Source organism: Passer montanus, unplaced genomic scaffold, assembly GCF_014805655.1.
Source record: "Passer montanus isolate IOZ18808 unplaced genomic scaffold, ASM1480565v1 scaffold189, whole genome shotgun sequence".
Lineage (NCBI taxonomy): Eukaryota > Metazoa > Chordata > Aves > Passeriformes > Passeridae > Passer > Passer montanus.
The window spans coordinates 32,329-44,027 of NW_024366381.1; positions in this window are offsets into that span (position 1 = coordinate 32,329).

Sequence of the window (11,699 nt, forward strand, 5' to 3'; positions counted from 1 at the left end):
AAGAAAAAAAAAGCATTCTAAAGAATTTGTTTTAATTCCTATTACTTCTTTCTTTTAGTTACTGTTAATAAAATTTTCTTTATACTCTTTTAAAATTTTAAACCTACTTTACCTTTCTCCTAATCCTATCTCACAACAAGAAGTGAGTACACTAATAATTAACCAACACTAAACCCACCACACTAATTAGTTATAAAATTGAAAAAAATTAATAAAATCACTAATTAACAGACCAAAACCACTACATGTGGATATGGATGTTCACTTCACTAAACCTGTCCTTGCTCGTGCTGCTCATCAGGCTGATGGCAGTGCTGACACCAGCTCTGGATGTGGCACTGTGTCACCAGAACCTTCCCCCTGAAACACAAATCCCAGGTAACAACCCAGGGATAAAAGTCCCGTGGCACAAACAAAGCCTCAGATCAGGGTGTGAGATCAGGTGCAGTGAGAGTGACACCAAGCACGTGCTCCTCCCTCACCCACCTGAAATTCCACACCTGCTCTGAGCCAATCTGACAGGGCAGGTGCCTGTTTTCCTGAGCAAGCAGCTCTTTGGGGAGCAGGGAAATGACCATGGTTTGCAGATCCACCCTGCTCTACCAACATGATGTATTGCCCTGGAGGGAGAGGGCTGCTGTGACCTGGGACTTAAATCAACAACCAGCCTTTCCTTGGAAGCCTTTGGGATACTTTGGGGTATGACTTAACCCACTAAAGAAGGGAAAATACTCTGAAAGGTTTTGGTTACTGTATTTGTGCCAGCCCAGGGACAGATCCACGGGCCAGAAGCAGGAGGAACTCAGTCCTCTGAGTGGCCACATGTGTCCCCAACCCTGTGTCAGTCCCAACCCTGGCACTCGGAGAGGAGGTGTTGGAAATATCTTGTATATCAGTATTAATTATATAAATGAGAAATTCTGGGTCTGTACACAGATGGAGGTGAATGCAAGTTGATGGGAAGCAAAAGGTTTGTTTCATGATGAGATGATTGCCTGCCTCTGCAAAGAAACGGGGAGGAAATCTCCTCAAGTGGCCTTTTCCACAATCCAAGTTCCTGGAAGTTTTCCACCACAGTCAGGTTTACTACCAGAGTCATATTTTCTACAAAGGAGGATTTTCCACATCAGATGTTTGTTCTTTCTCTCTCTCTTTTCTTTTTTTTTCCCCTTTTTGATCTCTCTGTACCATATGAGCACAGACTGCCTCAATTCAGCCCATAGGATCTTGGAAAATGTGAAAGTTAAATAAGTTTAACTGGAAAGAGCTCTCCTCTCCTGACTTTCCTTGCCAGGCTCTTCACTACTTGCTAAAATAGAACTTCCACTATAAATAGAAAGGAGATCTCCTGCCTGCCCCACTGGCCTGGCTGAAGGAACACTTGGCCTTTAGTCCCTCTCAAAACTCAATCCACCTTCCAGCTAGCACATAAAAGAGGGGACCTCTTAGCAGTGGAAGAGAATTAATAAACTGGCACTGGAGGCAGAACAAAGCAGCTGGAATATTCATCAAAGAGCAAAACTGGAGTGTCCTGTAGGAGTTGGAGCCTTTTGATGGGAGCGTTTCCATGTAACAAGTGAAATATTTATAGCTGGAATGTGGTCCCAGCCACCACCTGACGGTCCAGCAGCTCGGGACAGATGACAGCACGGTGGCTTTGGCTGCACAGCCCTCCTGCACAGTGCCACACAGGCAGCAAAGGTCCCCTCTACCCCCAAAGCAGGAGTCACGAGGCCGTTCCCTCGGGGCAGTGTGACAGTGTCAGATGCTCCAGGGTCACTCACCTGCTGTCAGGTGACACCTCACAGACACTGCAGCGTCTTCATCCCTGCAGATTCATGCAGGCTTAAAGATCTGCTCAATCAGGGGCTATTTCAGTTGGTATTGAAGTGATACCTGGCTGTATGTGAGGATTTCCAGGGCTGGTTTCATGCTGGGAGGCATTTCCCTCAGTGCCTCCATGGAGGGTGGGATGATGAGCACTGCTCCCATGCTTTCCTAGAACAGAGTGTGCCACAAGGGCTGGGTAATACATTAAATATCTCTCATGATTCATTGTGCATAACAGTCATGGCAGGTTTGAGGCAGAAATAGATCCAGTGCACTGGGATTGATAATAATAAACCTTTGGGAAGGGAAAGAATGAACCCCAAAGAGAAGGTGAATTTTTAACCCTGCTGAAATCAGTGGAAAGTCTCACACCAGGGGCAGCAGAGCCAGGATTTCACACATGATCACGCTGACAGTGACCTCAAAGTCACTTCTAGTGCCAAGTGTTCCCAGGGTCCTGCAGCTGCAGCAGCACTTTGGGGTGTTATTGTGAGACAAACCATTCGTGTGTAACCTTCCAGGCCTTGTGGCTCTAGCCCTGAGGGCATTAAAATGTCATTTTTCCTCATCTGGCCCTGCTCTCAAGATCCTCAGCTGCGAACTCTGGCACAGCCCCACACCCCTACAAAACCCTCCTCACCCTGTCCCTGTGTGTTCCAAGCCTGCTCCAAGGGAATGAGGGAGCAATTTTCATTTGTTCCTTTTTTAATCTCTGTGTGCAGGAGCTTTTCACAACTTGTAACCGTGTCTTCTTCTTGGCTTCTCAGCCACTCATCAGACAGAGGATTTTGTGCAGAATAAAAGGGGTTTTATTTTCCCTTGTGGTGCTTCCAGCTCTTGCTCTGTGGGTTGTGTCTTTTCAGATGCCCAACAAGCAACGTGTGTGGGAGAGACAGTGACTTCTTACTCTTTTTCCTTCAGCATCCTCAGAAAGGAGCCAGTTTCCCATTTTCCCAAAGCTCTGGGATGGTTTCCTCTGGAGGATCTCAGTGCTTTGTCTCCTGGCTTAGAGGTTGGCACTGTGAAAATACAGAGCCTTTGATTCCAGCCTTGATCCCTTCAAGTCCACAGGCAACACTGACTGGAACGTTACATAACACCTCTCCCTTTGTCCCTAAAAGGCATCTGCGTCACCTTAATTTATTGTTCTCGGACCTACAAAATTAATTATTTGCCCCCTTTTGCCCAAACTCTTAGTATCTCCTCTGGAAGTAAAAATAGCCAAAAGAAAAACAAAATGCAAAGAAATAAATTTACTCTCAGATTCTATCTTAAGGGCTTTGGCTAAATTAAAGACCTGAAGAAAGTGAAGCTTTGAGGAATTTCTGTATCCTGATTCAACTGGTTTAAAACACCAGAACCACCTTTTCTGCATTATTTTCACCCATCTCCTCACCATCTCTAGCAAGGAAAATGAATCTGTGACAAAAACCCCCTTAACACGGGCAACTGCCCCAATCCCAGGGCCAAGAACAGGTGACAAAGCTCTCCTGGAAGAGCAGTTTGCAAAGAAGGGACATAGCTTAGGAGTGAGATGGCAGCACCTAACCCTGCTCACAGAGCAGCTGTTGGCATCCTTGCATGTGGGACACTCAGTGCTCTGTGAGGAGAACTGGAGAGGTACCTGGGTTTGGAGGGTTTGAAGGATTTGAAGGGTTTGAAGGAATTTAAGAACCTGAAGGAGGGGACCAGAGATGGACCAGGCTCTTCTCAGTGGTGCTGAACAACAGGACAAGAGGCAACGGGCAGAGAATGGGACACATAAAATTCCATCTGAATATGAGGAAGAATTTTATTGTGCAGTGACTGAGCACTGAACAGGCTGCCCAGAAAGGCTCTGGAGTCTCCCTCACTGGAGATACCCAGGAGCCACCTGGACACAATCCTGACAGGCTCTGGGGGGCCCTGCTTGAGCAGGGGGCTTGGGCCAGCTGATGTCCAGTGGTCCCTTCCAACCTGAACTAGTCTGGGATTGTGTGAGCCCAGACATGCACCTGGATTGCAATCCCATTTATGGGAGAGGTATTTTAGCCACCTCCAGAGCCTGGGAGCCTTGCAACCAGCTTTTCTGTAGCAATCCTCAGAAAAATGCTCAAGGGGTTTTGGCTAGAAGATTGAGTGCAGACCCACATTTGAAGCTTTTATACCTTTCACATTTTTGTCCCCTTGTTTCCAGGAGATATTTTTTTTTAGAAAAAGAGGGAGCAATAATTCACGTCCCACATCTCTCTGCCAATATTATTTTCCAGGCTCATGGTCAGAAACTCTTCCTTTATCCCAATAACTTTGTCATGTTGGCCAGGTTACCTTATTCCAAGGACAAAATCCACAACTCTGGAGATCCCAGACCCACATTTGAAGATTTTCCACCTTTCACATCTTTGTCCCCTTGTTTCCAGGAGATTTTTTTTTTTTTAAGAAAAAGAGGGAGCAATAATTCACGTCCCACATCTCTCTGCCAATATTATTTTCCAGGCTCATGGTCAGAAACTCTTCCTTTATCCCAATAACTTTGTCATGTTGGCCAGGTTACCTTATTCCAAGGACAAAATCCACAACTCTGGAGATCCGGGATGAGGTGAGGAGGAGCCTGGAGTGGTGGCTGAGCCAACAGCAGCAGCACATCTCCAGTTCCTTGGCCAGGAATCTCTCTGTGCCTGGCTTTCCATGACCCTCACCTGCACAAAGGTGAACTCTTAACACCAGGATTTCTCCAGATCAAAGCCTGAAAGAGTAAATATTTCTGTCAGGGATCATTGCTTTCTTCTTTTGTTTGCCCTGGAACAATGGAGGGGGAAAAAGAATGAAGAAAGAGGCTGTACAATTGAACAAAGCTGCATTGAGAGAGACAGGATTTGATATCCCAGGAATAACCTCTCCCTGCCTCCTAATCCTTGTCTTTTGGAGCAAGGGGGATATTCTGCTGCTGCTTGGAATAGGAGTAAGGGAATGTGGATCTGTGGCTTTGGAAGAACATTTCAGATCCAGCAAAAGGCACTTTGACCTTGGCATAAGAACAGTGCCAATACTTCTGGTGTTCAAGGAAAAAAAAATGTAAACAGACAAGCCTCACATGTCTGGCAGCAGAGAAAACACTCACAAAGGGGATTTTTAAACCAGTTGACCAACATCCTTCTAAACCAGACACACAATTAATGTTCCCTGGGCAGAAATTATCACATTAATTATCACAAAAATCAGCAAAGATTTTTTTGAACTCTGCTTAATTTGATGAACAATATTTTAGCAGAGTCCAGTTACCAATACTCTCTGTGTATCCAAATATATTTGGGTAGCTGTGAAACAAAACAGAAAAAAAAAAAAAAAGTAGAAGTGTTTGATAAATATTTCCTGCCTGTATTTGGGGCAAAGTTGAATGCCATTTCCCTGTTATATAATGATGATGAAATGCTTCCTACCCAAGTAACTTTAGAAAAAACATCAAAAGCCCAACTAACATTTTGAAGCCAGCGAGTCTAGAGGACATGTGTGTCATCGTTTACAGAGCTGGCTCTTCAGATGGCTGTTCTCACACCAGGTGGGAATGTGAGAGTTTATGAACAGCCCAGGAGAGCTTTTCCAAGAAGAAAAACAGCACTGAGTCAATATTTGAAGAGCGTGACTCAGGTAAGCCCACAAAGTTTCAGGCTAGCTCGTCCAGCATCGCTCCTGGAGTGATGAATGGTTTGCACCAGCTGAGGAGGAGAGGGAGAGTGGGGATGAAAGGGGACAGCAATCAGCAGCTTTCATGGCCAATGGTTCTTGTCACAGAACAAACTTCATCTTGTTCTTTAGTAAAACCACAAGCACAGTTGTTATCAGGAGCGGTGTTGGCTCAGTGTGTGCAGTACCCTGATTTGAGAGGAAAAAAATAGACAAAATCAATGTGAGTGCATAACAAATGGTTTAAAAATAGCTAATGGAAATAATCTTAAAGCGGCTTGGAAATAAAGGATTCATCAATGAATAAAGGCTGTTTCTAATGGACTCTTGCAAGCACTTTCACTTGTGCCATTCATTGTGCTTCATGTAGGAACTGCAGGAAAATAAAAAATGTTCCCATCATGAGAGAGTTTCCAAACTGTAAAAATTTCACTACTTAAAATTGCACTGGTCAGAGCAGTTTATTTGTAAACAAAGTGCTGAAAATTATGAGGAAAACTAGAAGAATGGGATAAAATGAGTTCATGCAATCATTAAGTTTGGAAAAGTCCTCTGGGATCATAGAGTCCAATCATTCCCCCAGCACTGACAAGGCCACCACATCTGTCCCCAGGTGCCACATCCACATGGAATTTAAATCACTCCAGAGAGGAGTCCACTTCTTGTACAAACTTTTTTTTCAAAGTACCATTAAAAATCGGTGGATATTCAGAGATTATTTGCAGTACATTACTCTTTCAGCTACACACATTCTCACTAATTTTCCTTTTCCTTTTGGACAAAGGGAGATCCTTAGGAGCTTCTCATGGACCTCCTTACCCCTTTCCCAGGAAATTCCCAACTGTATTAACCTGCAGAGAGAAAACATTGATAAATAGAAGTATAAATATATGTATAAATATAAATATAAGCATAAATATAAAATCAAATATATATAAAATAAATATAATAAATATATAAATAAATATAAAGTAAAAAATAAATATAAATATAAATATAAATATAAATAATATAAATAATATAAATAATATAACTAATATAAATATAAGTTGAAGTCTTCTGTGAAGGTCTCATTATAAAAGGATTCCAGGCTCCACCACTCTTTATTTTAGGATAGAATATCCTGCGTTGGAAGGGCCCTCTATGGAAATTCACAGCAGTCTATAAATGACTTTTCAAAATAAATGTAACTTGGCTTTGAGACTTCCACATTTATTCCACTCAAAGGAAAATTTCCCCTTCTGATGGTAAATAAAATTTATACTTCTGGTCTTATTTTTCGTTTCATGTAACTGTGCTGATGGAACCCAATCCCATGTCATGCCAGAAAGTTTCAAGCTCTTCTACATCTGTGAGCTCAGAGCTGCCAGAAGTAAAAACGGGGAAATATTCCATTTTTGAGCTCAAATGAAAGAAGTCTGGGATTCCAACATCATTCATACCAGCCCAGCCCAGCCAAGACCTCCCAAAATCCAAGTGAAATCCATCAGAAATCCTTCAGGAGGGCTCCAGGCTCTGGAGTACCCTCAATTTTGCCTTTGATAAACTGGTTTTGAGGACATGTGTCCCCATAGGTCTGCAAGGAAGAACAGTCACATCACAACTCCCCATGCTGTGATCCAGCTTGATGATGAAGATGATAATGATGATGATGATGATGGTGATTGTGAGGAACATCTGGTGCTCAATTAAGTCTATGATTCTTCATCCTGGAGAGGAGAAGGCTCCAGGGAGAGCTCAGAGCCCCTGGCAGGGCCTGAAGGGGCTCCAGGAGAGCTGCAGAGGGACTGGGGACAAGGATGGAGGGACAGGAGCAGGGAATGGCTCCCACTGCCAGAGGGCAGGGATGGGTGGGAGATTGGGAACTGGGAATTCCTGGCTGGGCTGGAATTGCCAAAGCAGCTGTGGCTGCCCCTGGATCCCTGGCAGTGCCCAAGGCCAGGCTGGACAGGGGTGGAGCAGCCTGGGACAGTGGGAGGTGTTCCTGCCATGGCAGGGGTGGAACAAAATGATCTTGAATTTCCCTCCCAACCCAAACCATTCCATGGTCTGAAAGAATACATAAACATTTGGAATGCCCCTTATTCATTTGGAAAATCTTCCCTTGATCTCAGACAAGGAGAAAAAGGAAGGAGAATGTGAGCAGGATGACATGAAGGGTGAAACACTTGTCAGAGGAGAAAAGATGTTGAAATCACACTGGCATTGATGGAAATGGGGATAAAAAGTGAGAATCCCACAATCTGTGTCTAAAAATCAATCCACAACGTAATGAACATTCCCTTCTTCTTCTCCACTGTGGAGAAAAATCTGGGACAAGGCTTCAGGGTGAGATTACCTCTTGCAGCTCATTAGAAATGCAAAAGATAAGTTAAACAAACAGATCATGTCCCCGTTGCTAAAACAATGGGGCCAAACAGCCTGGCACAGCCTCCTCCCCTGGCTTCTGCCTGGCTCCTTGTTTGTCTCCTCTCTTTCTCCATTTGGAAAGGTAGAGGAGGCATGCTCAGAGCTTCTTCAGTTGAATTCACAAGGTTCTTGGAGCTTTTAGGGTTGGAAAGCGCAGCTGATGCATCCAAGGATCCGTGTGCAGCGTTTCAGCAGGATTTTAATGACTCAGGGAAACACCACACCAGCAGTGAACATTTTTAAAAGCTTCACCTCCCCTTCCAGCCTGAACGCAGTCTGGCCTCTCTCTGGGTTTTAACACACTCCATTAACAGGATTCCCTGGCTGAAAGAGAACGTGGAGGTGGAGCACAAGCCTATTTTGGGACATCCAGCACCATGCAATGCACAGGAGTCCCCTTGTCGCTGCAGGCTGGAGGATGGAGACAAGCAGGATGTGTGGGAGAAGGGGAATTAGGGAACACATGCTCTGTACCCTGATTTTTTTTTCCCCCACAATTACCAGTGGGGCTGTGAGAGGGGTTTTGCTGAAAATTCAAAAGGAGAATCACACACACACAGGCTTTGAGGGGTGGTGGCACAAGGATGTACAGGACACTCACACACACGTTAGCTGTCCTTTTTTAATGCCTTTTCCACCATAAGCCAGCACAGGGTGGTTCACAGGCAGAGGTGGATTCCAGCCATCCCCTCTCCCCTGTTCTTGCCCCAGAAAAGGTGTGCAGGTGTGGGGAGGGGGGGCTGGGGCTACAATCCGTGCACAGCTACAGCCCCTGCCAGGCTGCTGGTCACAACAACCCCACGGACTGCTCCAGGCTGGAGAACGTGGAAAAGGACCTGGAGGTGCTGCTTGGACACGAGCCAGAGTGAGCCCAGGTGGGCAAAGAGGCCAAGGGCACCTGGCTTGTAGCAGGCACGGTGTGGCCACAGGAGCAGGGCACTGCCTGTCCCCTGAGGCACCTCCAGCCTGGGGACAGCTCTGCCCCTCTGGAAAGGAAACAATGAGGGGCTGGAGCATGTCCAGGGCAGGGAATGGAGCTGGGAAGGGTCTGGAGCTCCAGGAGAGGCTGAGGGAGCTGGGAAGGGGCTGGAGAATTCCTGAGGGAGCTGGGAAGGGGCTGAGCCTGGAGCAAAGGAGGCTCAGGGGCCCTTGTGGCTCTGCACAGCTCCTGCCAGGAGGGGACAGCCGGGGGGTCGGGCTGTGCTCCAGGGAACAGGGACAGGGCAAGGGGAAACAGCCACAAGTTGTGCCAGAGAGGGTTTAGGTTGGATATTAGGAGGAATTTCTTCACAGAAAGCTTGCCAGGCATTGGATTTGTCTCTCAAAGAGAGTCCCCATTCTTGGAGATGTCCAAGGAAGGAGTGGCCGTGGCTCTGGGCTGGGTGACAAGGTGGGGACTCGATGGTCTTGGAGGTCTTTTCCACCCTAAATGATTCCATGTTTCTGTAGGGTGTGTGGGCACAGAGCAGCAGCCTGGCCTGGCTGTGCCGTGCGTGTGGGGACACTGCACACCCAGGGGTGACAGAGGTGCAGGTATCAGCTCCCTGCCCAGCCAGGTGTCCCCAAGACAGCAGTATCACTCTGCCCTCCTCCCTCCCGGGCGTGTTGCAAAAAGCGGGGGGTGTCCCATAAACAGGTGACCCCACCCCAGTAAGCCAGGGTGTGTTCCTGGGAGTCTCCTTCCCACACCAACCCTCAGCCCATGGGAAAGGGTGCTGGGGGGCAGCTGGCACCCCGGAGCTGAGCCATGGCTGCCCCTCAGCTGCGGGGCGTGTGTCAGGGCGGGGAGCTGGCTGTCCCACACAGGAGCAAATCCTGGGAACCTTCCCCCTCTTCTGGGGCTGCCAGGTGTTTTATCACGCAGATAAGCATTTCAACACCCCCTCCTGCTGATTACCAGGTGTGGATTGGGGGTGGAAGCAACTTTCTCTCCTCACGCACACAAACAAGCACAGGTGAGCCCCGCCTTTTTCAGTTTTGGGGGGGCATGGCGAGAATTTGGAGGAGTGGGGCTTCTCTCCCACCAGGGTGACTGCAGATTATTGTCCCTGTGCTCCTGTGCAGGGTGACAGCAGGAGGAGTGTGGGGTGTCAGGAGCCCCACGAGGCAGCAGGATGAGTTTTGGGGGTGCCATGAACCCAAAGAGGCAGAAGGATGAGTTTTGTCTGAGGGTGTCACACACACAGGGACACAGGCTGTGTCTGAGGGTGTCACACACAGGGACAGGGACACAGGCTGTGACTGAGGGTGTCACACAGTTTTACACTCTCTGATCACGTCACAGTGTCACACACTATGTCACACGCTCAGTGTCACACACTGTGTCACACACTCTTGGTGTCACATGCTGTCTCTGTCCCAGTGTCACACACTCCATGTCACACTCACAGTGTCACACACTGTGTCACACACTCAGTGTCACACTCCATGCCACACAGTGTCAGAGGCTGTGTCACACACTCTCAGTGTCACACACCATGTCACACTCACATTGTCTCACACTCTCAGTGTCACTCGCAGTCTGTGTCACACACTCAGTGTCACACGCCATGCCACACAGTGTCAGAGGCTGTGTCACACACTCTCAGTGTCACACACCATGTCACACTCACATTGGCTCACACTCTCAGTGTCACTCGCAGTCTGTGTCACACACTCAGTGTCCCACACTCTCAGTTCACCCACTGTCCGTGTCACAGTCAGTGTCACACTGTGTCACATGCTCTCAGTGTCCCACACTCTCAGTGTCCCTGCCATGTGTCCATGTCACACACTCAGCGTCACACTGTGTCACACACTCTCAGTATCACACACTATGTCCCACTCACATCGTCCCACACTGTGTCCCACACTCTCGGTGTCACCCGCTGTCCATGTCACATGCTCAGTGTCCCACACTGTGTCCCAGTCTCGGTGTCACCCCCTGTCTGTGTCACACACTCAGTGTCACACACTCAGCATCCTACACTATGTCTCACTGTCAGTGTCACCCACTGTGTCCCACACTCTCGGTGTCACCCGCTGTCCATGTAACACACTCAGTGTCACACACTCTGTCACCTGCTGTGTTACACACTCAGTGTCACATGCTCAGTGTCCCACAATATGTCCCACACTCTCAGTGTCACCCACTGTCCATGTCACAGTGTCACACACTCTGTGTCACACACTCAATGTCCCACACTGTGTCCCACACTCTCAGTGTCACCCGCTGTCTGTGTCACACACTCAGTGTCCCACACTGTGTCCCACACTCTCAGTGTCACCCACTGTCCATGTCACAGTGTCACACACTCTGTGTCACACACTCAATGTCCCACACTGTGTCCCACACTCTCAGTGTCACCCGCTGTCTGTGTCACACACTCAGTGTCCCACACTGTGTCCCACACTCTCGGTGTCACCCGCTGTCCATGTAACACACTCAGTGTCACACACTCTGTCACCTGCTGTGTTACACACTCAGTGTCACATGCTCAGTGTCCCACAATATGTCCCACACTCTCAGTGTCACCCACTGTCCCTGTCAGTGTCACACACTGTGTCACACTCATAGTGTCACACACTCTGTGTCACACACTCAATGTCCCACACTGTGTCCCACACTCTCAGTGTCCCACACTCAGTGTCACTCGCTGTCCGTGTCCCGCACTCAGTGTCCCGCACGCCCGCTGTCCCCGCCGCGTGCCCGTGTCCCCGTTCCGTTCCGTTCCGTGCCGTTCCGTGCCGTGCCCGCCCCGCCGCCGCTCCGCCCCCGCCCGCGTCGCGCCGCGCGTGACGAAGCGGCGCCGCCCCCG